This window comes from Mustela putorius, unplaced genomic scaffold, assembly GCF_011764305.1.
Source record: "Mustela putorius furo isolate JIRA1106 unplaced genomic scaffold, ASM1176430v1.1 tig00537227_pilon_pilon_pilon, whole genome shotgun sequence".
Taxonomy (NCBI): domain Eukaryota; kingdom Metazoa; phylum Chordata; class Mammalia; order Carnivora; family Mustelidae; genus Mustela; species Mustela putorius.
In genome coordinates this window covers 16928934-16939532 of record NW_025422368.1, presented here as the reverse complement: position 1 = coordinate 16939532, position 10599 = coordinate 16928934, and positions in this window count along the sequence as shown.

Below are 10599 nucleotides of genomic sequence, written 5' to 3'. Positions count from 1 at the left end.
GAACTTCAAATTTTTACTTCAGTGGAAAGAAAAATATTATCTTTCTTAAGAAAGAGAAATAGTAGCTTCACCAAAAACAATTTCTGTTAAGAAAAATGGTAATCTGAGACTAGGATCTTAGTTCTTTTTTAAAAATTTATTTATTTGAGAGAGAGAGCAAGCACACAAGTGTGGGGGGCAGCACGCTGAGGGAGAGGTAGAAATAGACTCCCGCTGAGTATGGAGCCCCATATGCAGCTCGATTCCAGGACTCTAGCTAAGATCATGTCCTGAGCCAAAGACTTAACCATCTGAGCCACCTGGACTCCCAAGATGTTAGTTCTATTATCTCTCTTAAACTTTGAGTAACTGAGCAAAATGTCACAGCCAATATGGGGCTTTCTATAATAGGGTATGGCCTTGTTTATCTCAATTTTTTAACATTCAGAAACAAGTGATTTTTTTTTCTCCATAAAATGTTTTTACAATTCTTCACCTACAGAACAAAACAAAACAACTTTCTAATACTAGGAAAAAGAAACAAAATATATACGTATATATACATACACACACATATACATATATATGTGTGTGTATACATACATTCCCTACATCTTCTTTATCCATTCAAAAACTGATGAACACTTGAGCAGCTTATATACTTTGGCTTTGTAAATAATGCTGTTATAAACATTGAGGTGCCTGTACTCCTTTGAAATAATGTTTTTTTATTTTTGGGATAAATAGCAGTGTGATTGCTGGACTGTGAGATAATTCTATTTTTTAACTTTTTGAGGAACCTCAATACTCTTTTATAGAGTGGCTGTACCAGTTTGCATTCCCATCAATAGTGCAGGAAGATTTCCCCTTGCTCCACATCCAGGCCAACACCTGTAGTTTCTGGTGTGTTTGATTTTAGTTTGATTTTTAGTGTGTTTGGTTTTAGGTTGAGATGATATCTTTTGGAGTTTCAATTTGCATTTCCCTGAAGATAAGTGATGATGAGTGTCTTTTTTTTTTTTTTTCTTTTTAACATATAATGTATTATTTGCTTCAGGGGTACACAACTCTGAATCATCAGTTTTAAACAATTTACAGCACTCACTATAGTACACACACAGGGTGGCTGGGTTATGGACATGAGCGTCTTTTCATATGTCTGTTGGCCATCTGGATGTCTTATTTGGAGAAATATCTGTTCATGTCTTCTGGCCATTTTTAGACTGGATTATTTGTTTTTTGGATGTTGAGTTGTATAAATTCTTTATATATTTTGGATTCTAACCTTTTAAATAAAGATATTTGTAAATATCTTACCTATTCTGTAGGTTACCTTATAGTTTTGTTGATTATTTCCTTTGCCATGCAGGAGCTTTCTCTTTTGATGTAGACCCAAGTTTATTTTTGCTTTTGTTTCCCTTACCTCAGGAAATAGGGCTAGGAAAAAGTTGCTGTGGCCAATGTCAAAGACTTTACTGCCTCTATTCTCTTCTAGGATTTTTATGGTTTCAGGTCTCATATCTAAGTCTTTAATCTATTTTGAGTTTATTTTTTTAATGTGGTGAAGAGAGTGGTCCTGTTTAATTCTTCTGCATGTTGCTCTCCAGTGTTCCCAACACTACTTGTTGAAAGGACTGTCTTTTTCCAATTGGATAGTCTTTCTTGCTTTGTTGAAGATTAATTGGCTATATAATTGTGGGTTTATTTCTGGGTATTCTTTCTTTTTCTATTGATTTGTGTCTGTTTTTATGTCAGTACCATACTGTTTTGATCACTACAGCTTTATAATGTAATTTGAAGTCAGGAATTGTGATGCCTCCAGCTTTGCTTTTGTGTTTCAAGGTTGCTTTTGCTAGCTATTAAGGGTCTTTTTTTGTTCCATATACACTTTAGGATTTTATGCTCTAATTCTATGAAAAATGCTGGTGGTATTTTGATAGGGATTGCATTGACTGCATTGGGTAGTACAGACATTTTAACAATATTTGTTCTTTTAATCCATAAGCATAGAATGTCTTTCCATTTCTTTGTGTCCTCTTCAATTTCTTTCCTCAATATTTTATAATTTTCAGAGTACAAGTCTTCCCTTCATCTCTTTGGTTAGGTTTCCTAAGTATCTTATTATTTTTGGTGCAATTGTTAAGTGGAATTGTTTTATTTCTCTGTCTGCTCTTTTGTTACTTGTGTATAGAAATGCAGTAGATTTATGTACATTGTATATCCTGCAAATTTACTGAATTTGTTTATCAGTTCTAGCAGTTTTTTCTTGGAGTCTTTTGCGTTTTCCATATATGGTATCATATCATTTGCAAACAATGAAAATTTTACTTCTTTCTCACCAACTTGGATGCCTTTCATTTCTTTTTGTTGTTTGATTGCTGTGGCTACCACTTCCAGCAGTATGCTGAATAAAAGTGGTGAGAATGGACATCTCTCTCTCTTTCCTGACCTTAGGGGAACTGCTCTTGACTTTTCCCCATTAAGGATGATATTAGCTGTGCGCTTTCCACATATGGTCTTTATTCTGTTCAGGTATGTTTCCTCTAAACATTTGTTGAGGGTTTTTATGTGATGTATCATATTGATTGATTTGTGATATTGAACCACCCTTGTACCCAGGAATAAATCCTACTTGATCATGGTGAATGACTTTATAAAATGTATTGTTGGATTTTGTTTGCTAGTATTTTGTTGAGGATTTTTACATTTATGTTCATCAGAGATAATGGCATGTAGTTCTTTTTCTTTTTTTGTGATGTCTTTATCTGGTTTTGGTATTGGGATAATGCTGGTGTCATAGAATGGGTTTGGAAGTTTTCCTTCCTCTTTTGTGTTTTGGAATAGTTTGAGAAGAATAGATATTAACTCTTCTTTAAATGTTTGTTAGAGTTTACTTGTTAAGCCATCTGGTTCTGAATTTTCATTTGTTGGCAATTTTTTTTACTACTGATTCAATCTCTTTTTGGTTATCAGTATATACAAATTTTCTATTTCTTCTTGTTTCAGTTTTGGTAGTTCGTATGCTTCTAGGAGTTTATTTATTTCTTCTAGGTTGTCCAATTTATTGGCATATAGTTTTTTATAATATTTGCTTATAATTGTTTGTATTTCTGTGCTTTTTTTTTCATTTTATTTTATATTATTTCTTTCCAGTGTTCCAAAATTCATTATTTATGCACCACACCCAGTTCTCCATGCAATAGTGCCCTCCATAATACCCACTGCCAGGCTCACCCGAACCCCCATCCTCATCCCCTCCAAAATCTTCAGTTTGTTTCTCAGAGTCCGCAGTCTCTCATGGTTTGTCTCCCACTCCAATTTACCCCATCTTTGTGCTGTTTGTTATTTTTATTCTCTCATTTGTGATTTTGAGTCCTTTTTTTCTCAATATGTCTTAGCAAGAGATTTTTAATATTTCTTTCATCCCAAGAATGAGAATTCATCCTCACTTCTTTCCAGATTGAGAAACCCATAATCCAATAAGGATATACTATTTCTAGTAATATAATCAGTAAAGTTGTCATAAAAAGTTATATACCATAGAGGCTTTACTTTTTTTACAGTCCCCATGAACCCACAAAGAAAATCTCAGTATCTCTCAATAAATTCCAGAAAGTAGAAAGTAAAATATTTAGTAAATCTCTAAATTTCTGAATGTAAACTAGTAAAACCAGATATACCTAACAAAATAAAAACAAATGAAACAATAACTTTTATTTATATGTTGAATTAAATAGAAAATAAAAATCCTACATACAACAACTTAAGGAAAACAAAATAAAAAGCATTTAGTGTAGGATATTGAACAAATACATCCACGGAAAGCAAAAAAAAAAAAAAAAAGTGAATTCATGAAGATAAAAGGATAAATTAAAGCATAAATTAGAAGTAGAAAAAAATAGAACTTATGTAAGGAGGCTTAAATAATAGTAACAAACCCATTCCAATGGTAACTTTCCACTTACCTTCATCAAAGTGTAGCTGGGAAGAGATGAAAGCTCAAATACATAGATTTAAGAGTGAGGAGAAGGAATGATCCACCAATACAGAAATAATAGAGCTACAAAAATAGTCGTCAAAAATCTGGGCCAATAAATATGAAAAGCTCCTTGAACGGATATTTTTTCAGAAAATAGGTTACCCAAATTGATACCTAAAGGAATAGAAAAATATAAACATCTAACAACCATGAAGGAAATTAGTTGTCAAAAAACCAGTACATTCACCTCCATCTATTTTTGAAGATAAGAACTTTTCATGTGTACAGTGTTCTGACAGCAATATTTATTATCTATAATACTGAAAAAATTACTTCCAACTATCCTGAGATTATATTTATACATTGTCTAAATGTATATGTTCTGATATATGTGTTATCAGTTTTAGATATTTTAATTAGTTTAAAACATTTATTTACTTACTTTGGTTAACACATTTTTCCCCTGCTGAGCAGAGAGCATTGCTATGCAAACTTCTATAAGCCAAAATAGTGTAAAGTTAAAAAGCAATTACCATTAATGTATATGGAAAAATTTTTTGAGCATTCCCAGGCCTCCAAAATAACCTCTCAGGCTTTTCTGATACCTTAGGACAAATCTAATTAACAGAGGCATGAAATAAATGCAGTAAAACACAGGTGCTCACACAGTTCAAAGCTATGGCAGCTTGATGTCAGGTGTAGTTTCCAGTGAAAGTGCTTGGCAGGACCACTCATGCTATTCCTGGTGTACACTGCCCCTCTAACAGCTCTGCTGCAAAACAAACACTGAATGCTATTTTTGCTTCTTGTCTTTTTTTGTAAAAGTGAAAATTCTCTTCAGATTTCTTTTGGTTAACAAAAGCAGGTGTTACTAATGTAGGTCTTTTGTAAAAGTGAAATGATATACTGTGAACTTTTGAAAAACAGGGTGTGTGGGGATACTTGTATCCTCCTGTCTGTTTGGAATTCAGTGTCTTCTTTGAAATTGTTCTTATTAATTATAAAATCTAGAATCACCTTATTAGGGGAAGTCTTGTCATTTAATTCTCTCCATTTCCAAATTAGGAAATCTATCTATAGAGGTGATGCAATTTTCTTTTTCATGGCCATCTAGCAAGCTAGTGGTAAAACAAGCACTAGAAAAAAATGGATTACCTGACCAGAGTAAATAATGTAGAAGAAGGTTCCTCTTCCAGGGTTTGGGTGAAGGGAATTACATATAATTAACTGGCAGTCTTTACTCTGTAAGTACTTTAACCTTAATTGTTAGTGTAAAACATTTACAGATTCTCATTGCTTACGTATATACTCTGTTTAAGGCTAGCAGAGCAATGAAGCAAATTTGTAAAACTATTTTAAAAACTTCCCGAGTTAGTAAAAATATATTCTGAAGAGGTTTTCTTCAAACTTAGAGCTGAGAATAACAGATGTCTCACAAATTGCAGTTTTTGTAGACATCTAAGAATTTGAAAGTGGTCCCCAAAGGTTACTAAGACCCTCACTATAAATGAAAAAAAATGGAATCATCAGTGCACAGCCTGGATAAGCAGTAATGTCACATCCTGACATTACCACACCATCAAAGCTGCTGAGAAAAAGCAAACTGGGCAGCAACAGCTGTATTGCCAAATGGTGAAAATGTTAAAATGTTGCAGAGATCAGTGGAAGTTATTTATATTCACCAGAAAGATACACTGATGAGGCAGGTTTCATTTAATTAGTGTGTTACAAGAACAAGTCCTTCAAGTGTGAATGAGGACACAAACTTCCTGATTTTTCTTTTCTCTTTTGACAAAGGTTATTTTAAACCTGGTCCAGAAGTCTTATGAGGGTCAGCCCTTGGTTACATACTCAGTCACTCCACAGACCTGGAAGAACTTTCACATAGCCTTGTAAGGGTAGGGATTTGTTTGTTTTGCTGTAATAGTACCTGCAACATAGTGCATGTTCCATCAATATTCACTAAATGCACACATTATTTCTCTAACAATATTCCCCTCTTATATCATATTTCCATTTAGTTCTTATCATCTCTTGCCTGGGTTGTCATAGCAGCCTTCAATCCAGTTTCCTTAACTATGATCTTATCTCTGTTTTTCATCTGTGTTTCAATCTAGAGCCAGATCTAAAATGTACTTCTGATCTTGCCACTCTATAGTCTAAAAGTCTTTAAAAGTTCACCATCATTTGCAGGATCAAGCTAAAGGTATTTAAGGTGGTATATGAGGTCCTCCATGATTTGACCTAAGCCCTCTTCAAGTGCGTATCTCAGTGCTAGGTGCTTCATAATTTATGTTCTGTTTATGTTTATTTACTTTATGTTCTAATAACCACAAATTGCCTTATTGTTTTCTACACATACCAGAGTTTTCTTCCATTTCCTTCATGTGTTACTTCTGCTTGGAATGTGTCAACCTCCCACTTACCTTTAAGATTCAGCAAAGGAGGGGCACCTGGGTGGCTCAGTGGGTTAAAGCCTCTGCCTTCAGCTCAGGTCATGATCCCAGGCCCTGCATCGGGCTCTCTGCTCAACTGCGAGCCTGCTTCCTCCCCTCTCTCTCTGCTTGCTTCTCTGCCTACTTGTGATCTCTTTCTGTCGAATAAAGAAAAATGGTTAAAAAAAAATTCAGCAAAGGAATATTAATTTACCCTTTTCCTTTACCTTCTGGCTCAGTTATCTGCCTAATTCAGCATGTCATGTACCTTAGGAATATGACTATTATAGAACTTGCCACACTGCTCTGTGATAGTCTATTTATGAACCCAACTCACCCCCCAAACAGTAAGCTTCTCCAAAGTAAGGACAAGTTCTCATCCATTTTTAGATTCCCAGTGCCTTGAACAATAAATGGTATTTAGCAGACTCCACAAATTTGTCAACTTACTTTGTAGATAGAAAGGGAAGAAAAGTATCTTGTGACTCTGGGGGAGCATGCCCAAGATTGGGAAAGAATACATATTTTTTTATGTTTTATACAAGAGATTCTGTGCAAAGAACCAAATAAACTACCTAATTAAAAAAAGAGTCAAAACGAAAAGAAACTGGTTCCATCTCCTCATTCTCACAAATAAGGAGAAACTGGTTGCAAGCTGCAAACTAGAAGAAAGAAGTGAAAGCAGTTGGTGGAGAAAATTATCCTGAATAGGCGGCAGGAAGAAGGCAGGTGACCTATTCTAATCAGAATGTGATGGAGGTGATCTGTCTCTCTGGGGCGTGAAGTGGACATGCTTCATAATTTAAATGCTCCCTCTGTGTGAAGTGGTTCTTTGAATCTCACATAGAGATCTCCTCTATTTGGACCAGAGGGAATGCCTGATAGAAATAACTTGGGGATTTGCTCTTGACATCTGAGCATTCTCTCTGCTTCCTCTGAGACTTTGTTAGCTTGAATCCTTTACAGCATGTAAGTGAGCCTGCCACTTGGTAAGATTTGAATTTGTGTGATCTCTGTATTAGCTCAGCTCATGGACATTTCTGGTTGCCTAAAAATGTTCATTCTCTTCTTTTTTGCTTTCAGAACTCTAATTTTGTACATATTCTTGAAGAATAGTGGATATGTAACACAGGTCTATCCAATGAAAGAGAAGCAGATATCTTCAGATGGGGCCTTTAGAAAGTTCTTTTAAAAGTAGAATTGGCTGGCTTGTCTCTTTAGCTTTCTCATTTTCTCACTTTCTTTTTCTATCTTTATTTTCTTTTTCTTTTTTTTTTTTTTTTTAAATTTGCTTTTCCTACTTAGACCTGGAACATCCATATTATAAAGCATGAGGGAAAGGAACACATGCTAAAAGTGTTGTGTTGCTAACAGAAGAGCTTGGGGGCTCTGAGAGACATTTCTTTGGCCTTTTAGAGTGAAATTATAATATGCACTTCTCATTTTGTAAGGAAAAATATTACTCTTCTGCCTCATTGTGGCTAGGACATTGGTATTCATGAAGTAGGATCTATTCTTAAGTGCTAACAGTATCTTAATGTCATTAGAGGAAAGCTCTTGAGTAGATGACTTTTAAGTGTTGAAGAATACTTTAACTGTCTTCTGTTTGGAGAATGTGAGGCCAGAGTTTCATATTGATGGATTAGGGCTGCAACAATGAAAATAAAATTGCTTTCTGTTGTAAATAAGAAAAAAACTAGCAGTTTGGGAGTGAGAAGAGGATGTGTGAGGAGATTAGAGAATGAGAAAGAAGAAGGGATACAGGGAAGGGGCAGCTGCTGAGGAGGATCTTAAGGCAATACAGTAGCAAGCTTGGATCATGAGGATGAGGGCACTTCCCCTCCCCTGCAAAAGAAAAAGAAAAAGAAAAAGAAAAAAGAAAACCCCCTGTAGAGAACAATGGAGAGGGGCATCAGAAACAGAAATGACTAATATTAAGTATTGTATTCTTGCTTTTTCGATGCTTAACTGCGTTTCTGTTAACCTAACAATTTCAGCAAAATTCTCTGTTCTCTTAGGAGTAACTAAAAGGGGGCAAATGTCTAGCCTGGCTGAGCTGTATAGGAAGTAATTAGGTTCCATGGGAGGCAAATAATTATGAGGGGACAATTGAATCTTCAGATAAAGCAGGGAATCAGAGAAAGGGGCATGTTGGTGCAGTGCAATTCTTTAATATTCCTCTAAGGAAAACTTGGGGTTCTTCAGCCCTCCAGGTGGTATAAAGAGGAAGGCTTGTTTGAGACCGTAAAGGAGGAAATTATGACTCTAAAATTTTGGAGGACCCGGGAATATGCAGGTGGTTAATACTTGGGTTTCATGGAAGAAAAGTGGCACACTTTCCCTTGAGGTTTTCCAGACTGCACTAATCTTCAGAACAGTTGCTTCCATTTAGGCAAGTGAGCACCATGGGAAAGGATTTTTTTCTTTTTTGTAACTTTAAACGAATGTTTCTAAAGCTGCTAAATTGAAAATCTGTCCTGCGTTATTTTGCTTAACTCCAGGGACCATGTTTTGTAGAAGAGCTAATTCATCTTTTCCCCATGAGAGTTTTGATGACATCATAGAAAAGGTGAATAACATCACTCTTGGGTGTGTTCACTCATTTATGATGGTCTCTGAAGTATAATTTCAAGAAAACTTAGAGATTATCTTTTAGAGAAAATCATGACGGCTAGCCTATTGTATTTGGATAGATGGCCATTTTTTCCCCAATGAAGAGTCCTAACTGATGAGAGGCAGCTTAGGAGCAGTATCATTATTGCTGTTATATTTCATCTGCATTCTAATTTCCACACTTCTGCGTAATATTCACTTATGCAAATTCTTTTATTGAAACTCCAAACAATTTAGCTCTCTATAAAATGTTTGGACTATTATGGTATACTCTTTTGTTGTTTTCTCTTAAATATCTGTATATTTATACTCTTTCAGTATGGGTTCAGGGAAGAAATAAAATATTTCCTTAAGAATTTCAAGCACAAGCAAATGGCAGGAAATGAGAGCTTATAAAGTTGTTTGGATGGGCTAAAGTTGTTTGGAGGAGTGATGTTCAGAGGGCTTCCATTGGATATTTGGCATTTTAGGGCGCTTATATAAATTTAAATATGGATAGTGCATTAGATGACATTATAAGTTTTTACCTTTTTAGGTGTGATGATCATCTCTACATCTATAGTTATGTAAGACATGTATTTTGAAATCTTCAGAATGAGGTATTAAGTCTACAATTTACTTTCAAGTGGTTTTGCGAAATAAATCACACACACACACACACAGAAGGCAAATGTGGTTAAGAAGTTAAGTGGGTGTTCTTTGTATTATTCTTTCAAATTTTATGAAGATCTGAAACTTCTAAAAACTGGAAAAAAGAAATGAATTCTGTCACTCAAGCTCACCTTATTAGCAGAGAAGGTGCTATTATTGCCAGTCTATGAATGTTCAGGATGGCTTCTTTACAGACCAGTACCACTGATTGTCATAAAGGACCTGGGTTAGCAGCCTCTAGTGAAGGGTGGTTCACAGCATCAAAACTTACTGAATGAGACACTCAACATGTTAGTACTGATCAAACGAGGTTTGATTAAGAAGAACCATATTTCATTGAATTCAAGATGTAAAGTATTTTTAAATTTTCATATATAACCGAGTTCATATATAACCAAGAAAGAAACAATTTGTTCATATTGTATAATGTTTTCCAATGGTAATTTAAGGAAGGATCCCAGTATAAGATATGTTAAAATATGAAAAAAAGCACGAGTCCTAGAATCAATAAAGTACAATATTCCTCAAGGAAAAGTGGTGATTATGTCAGAGAATCATTATAATTCCATCTAGATTTAGTCATCGTCCTATTTATTGCACCTCTGAGCAAAAAAGATTGAGTTTTAATAATGATTCAGCCATAAGGTCTCCTTCCAGGGGCACACACATGGTCGCAACTATTAGTTATAGAAGTAGTAGAGCAAAATGGTAGAGAAGGATTGTGTAGAAGAAAGATGAGGTGTTTTGTTTGTTTGTTTGTTTTAACTTTTTTAAATTTTTATTTACTTATTTGACAGAGAGAGAGATCCCAAGTAGGCAGAGAAGCAGGCAGAGAGAGAGGAGGAAGCAGGCTCCCTGCTGAGCAGAGAGCCCGATTTGGGGCATGATCACAGGACCCTGAGATCATGACCTGAGCCAAAGGCAGAGGCTTTAACACACTGA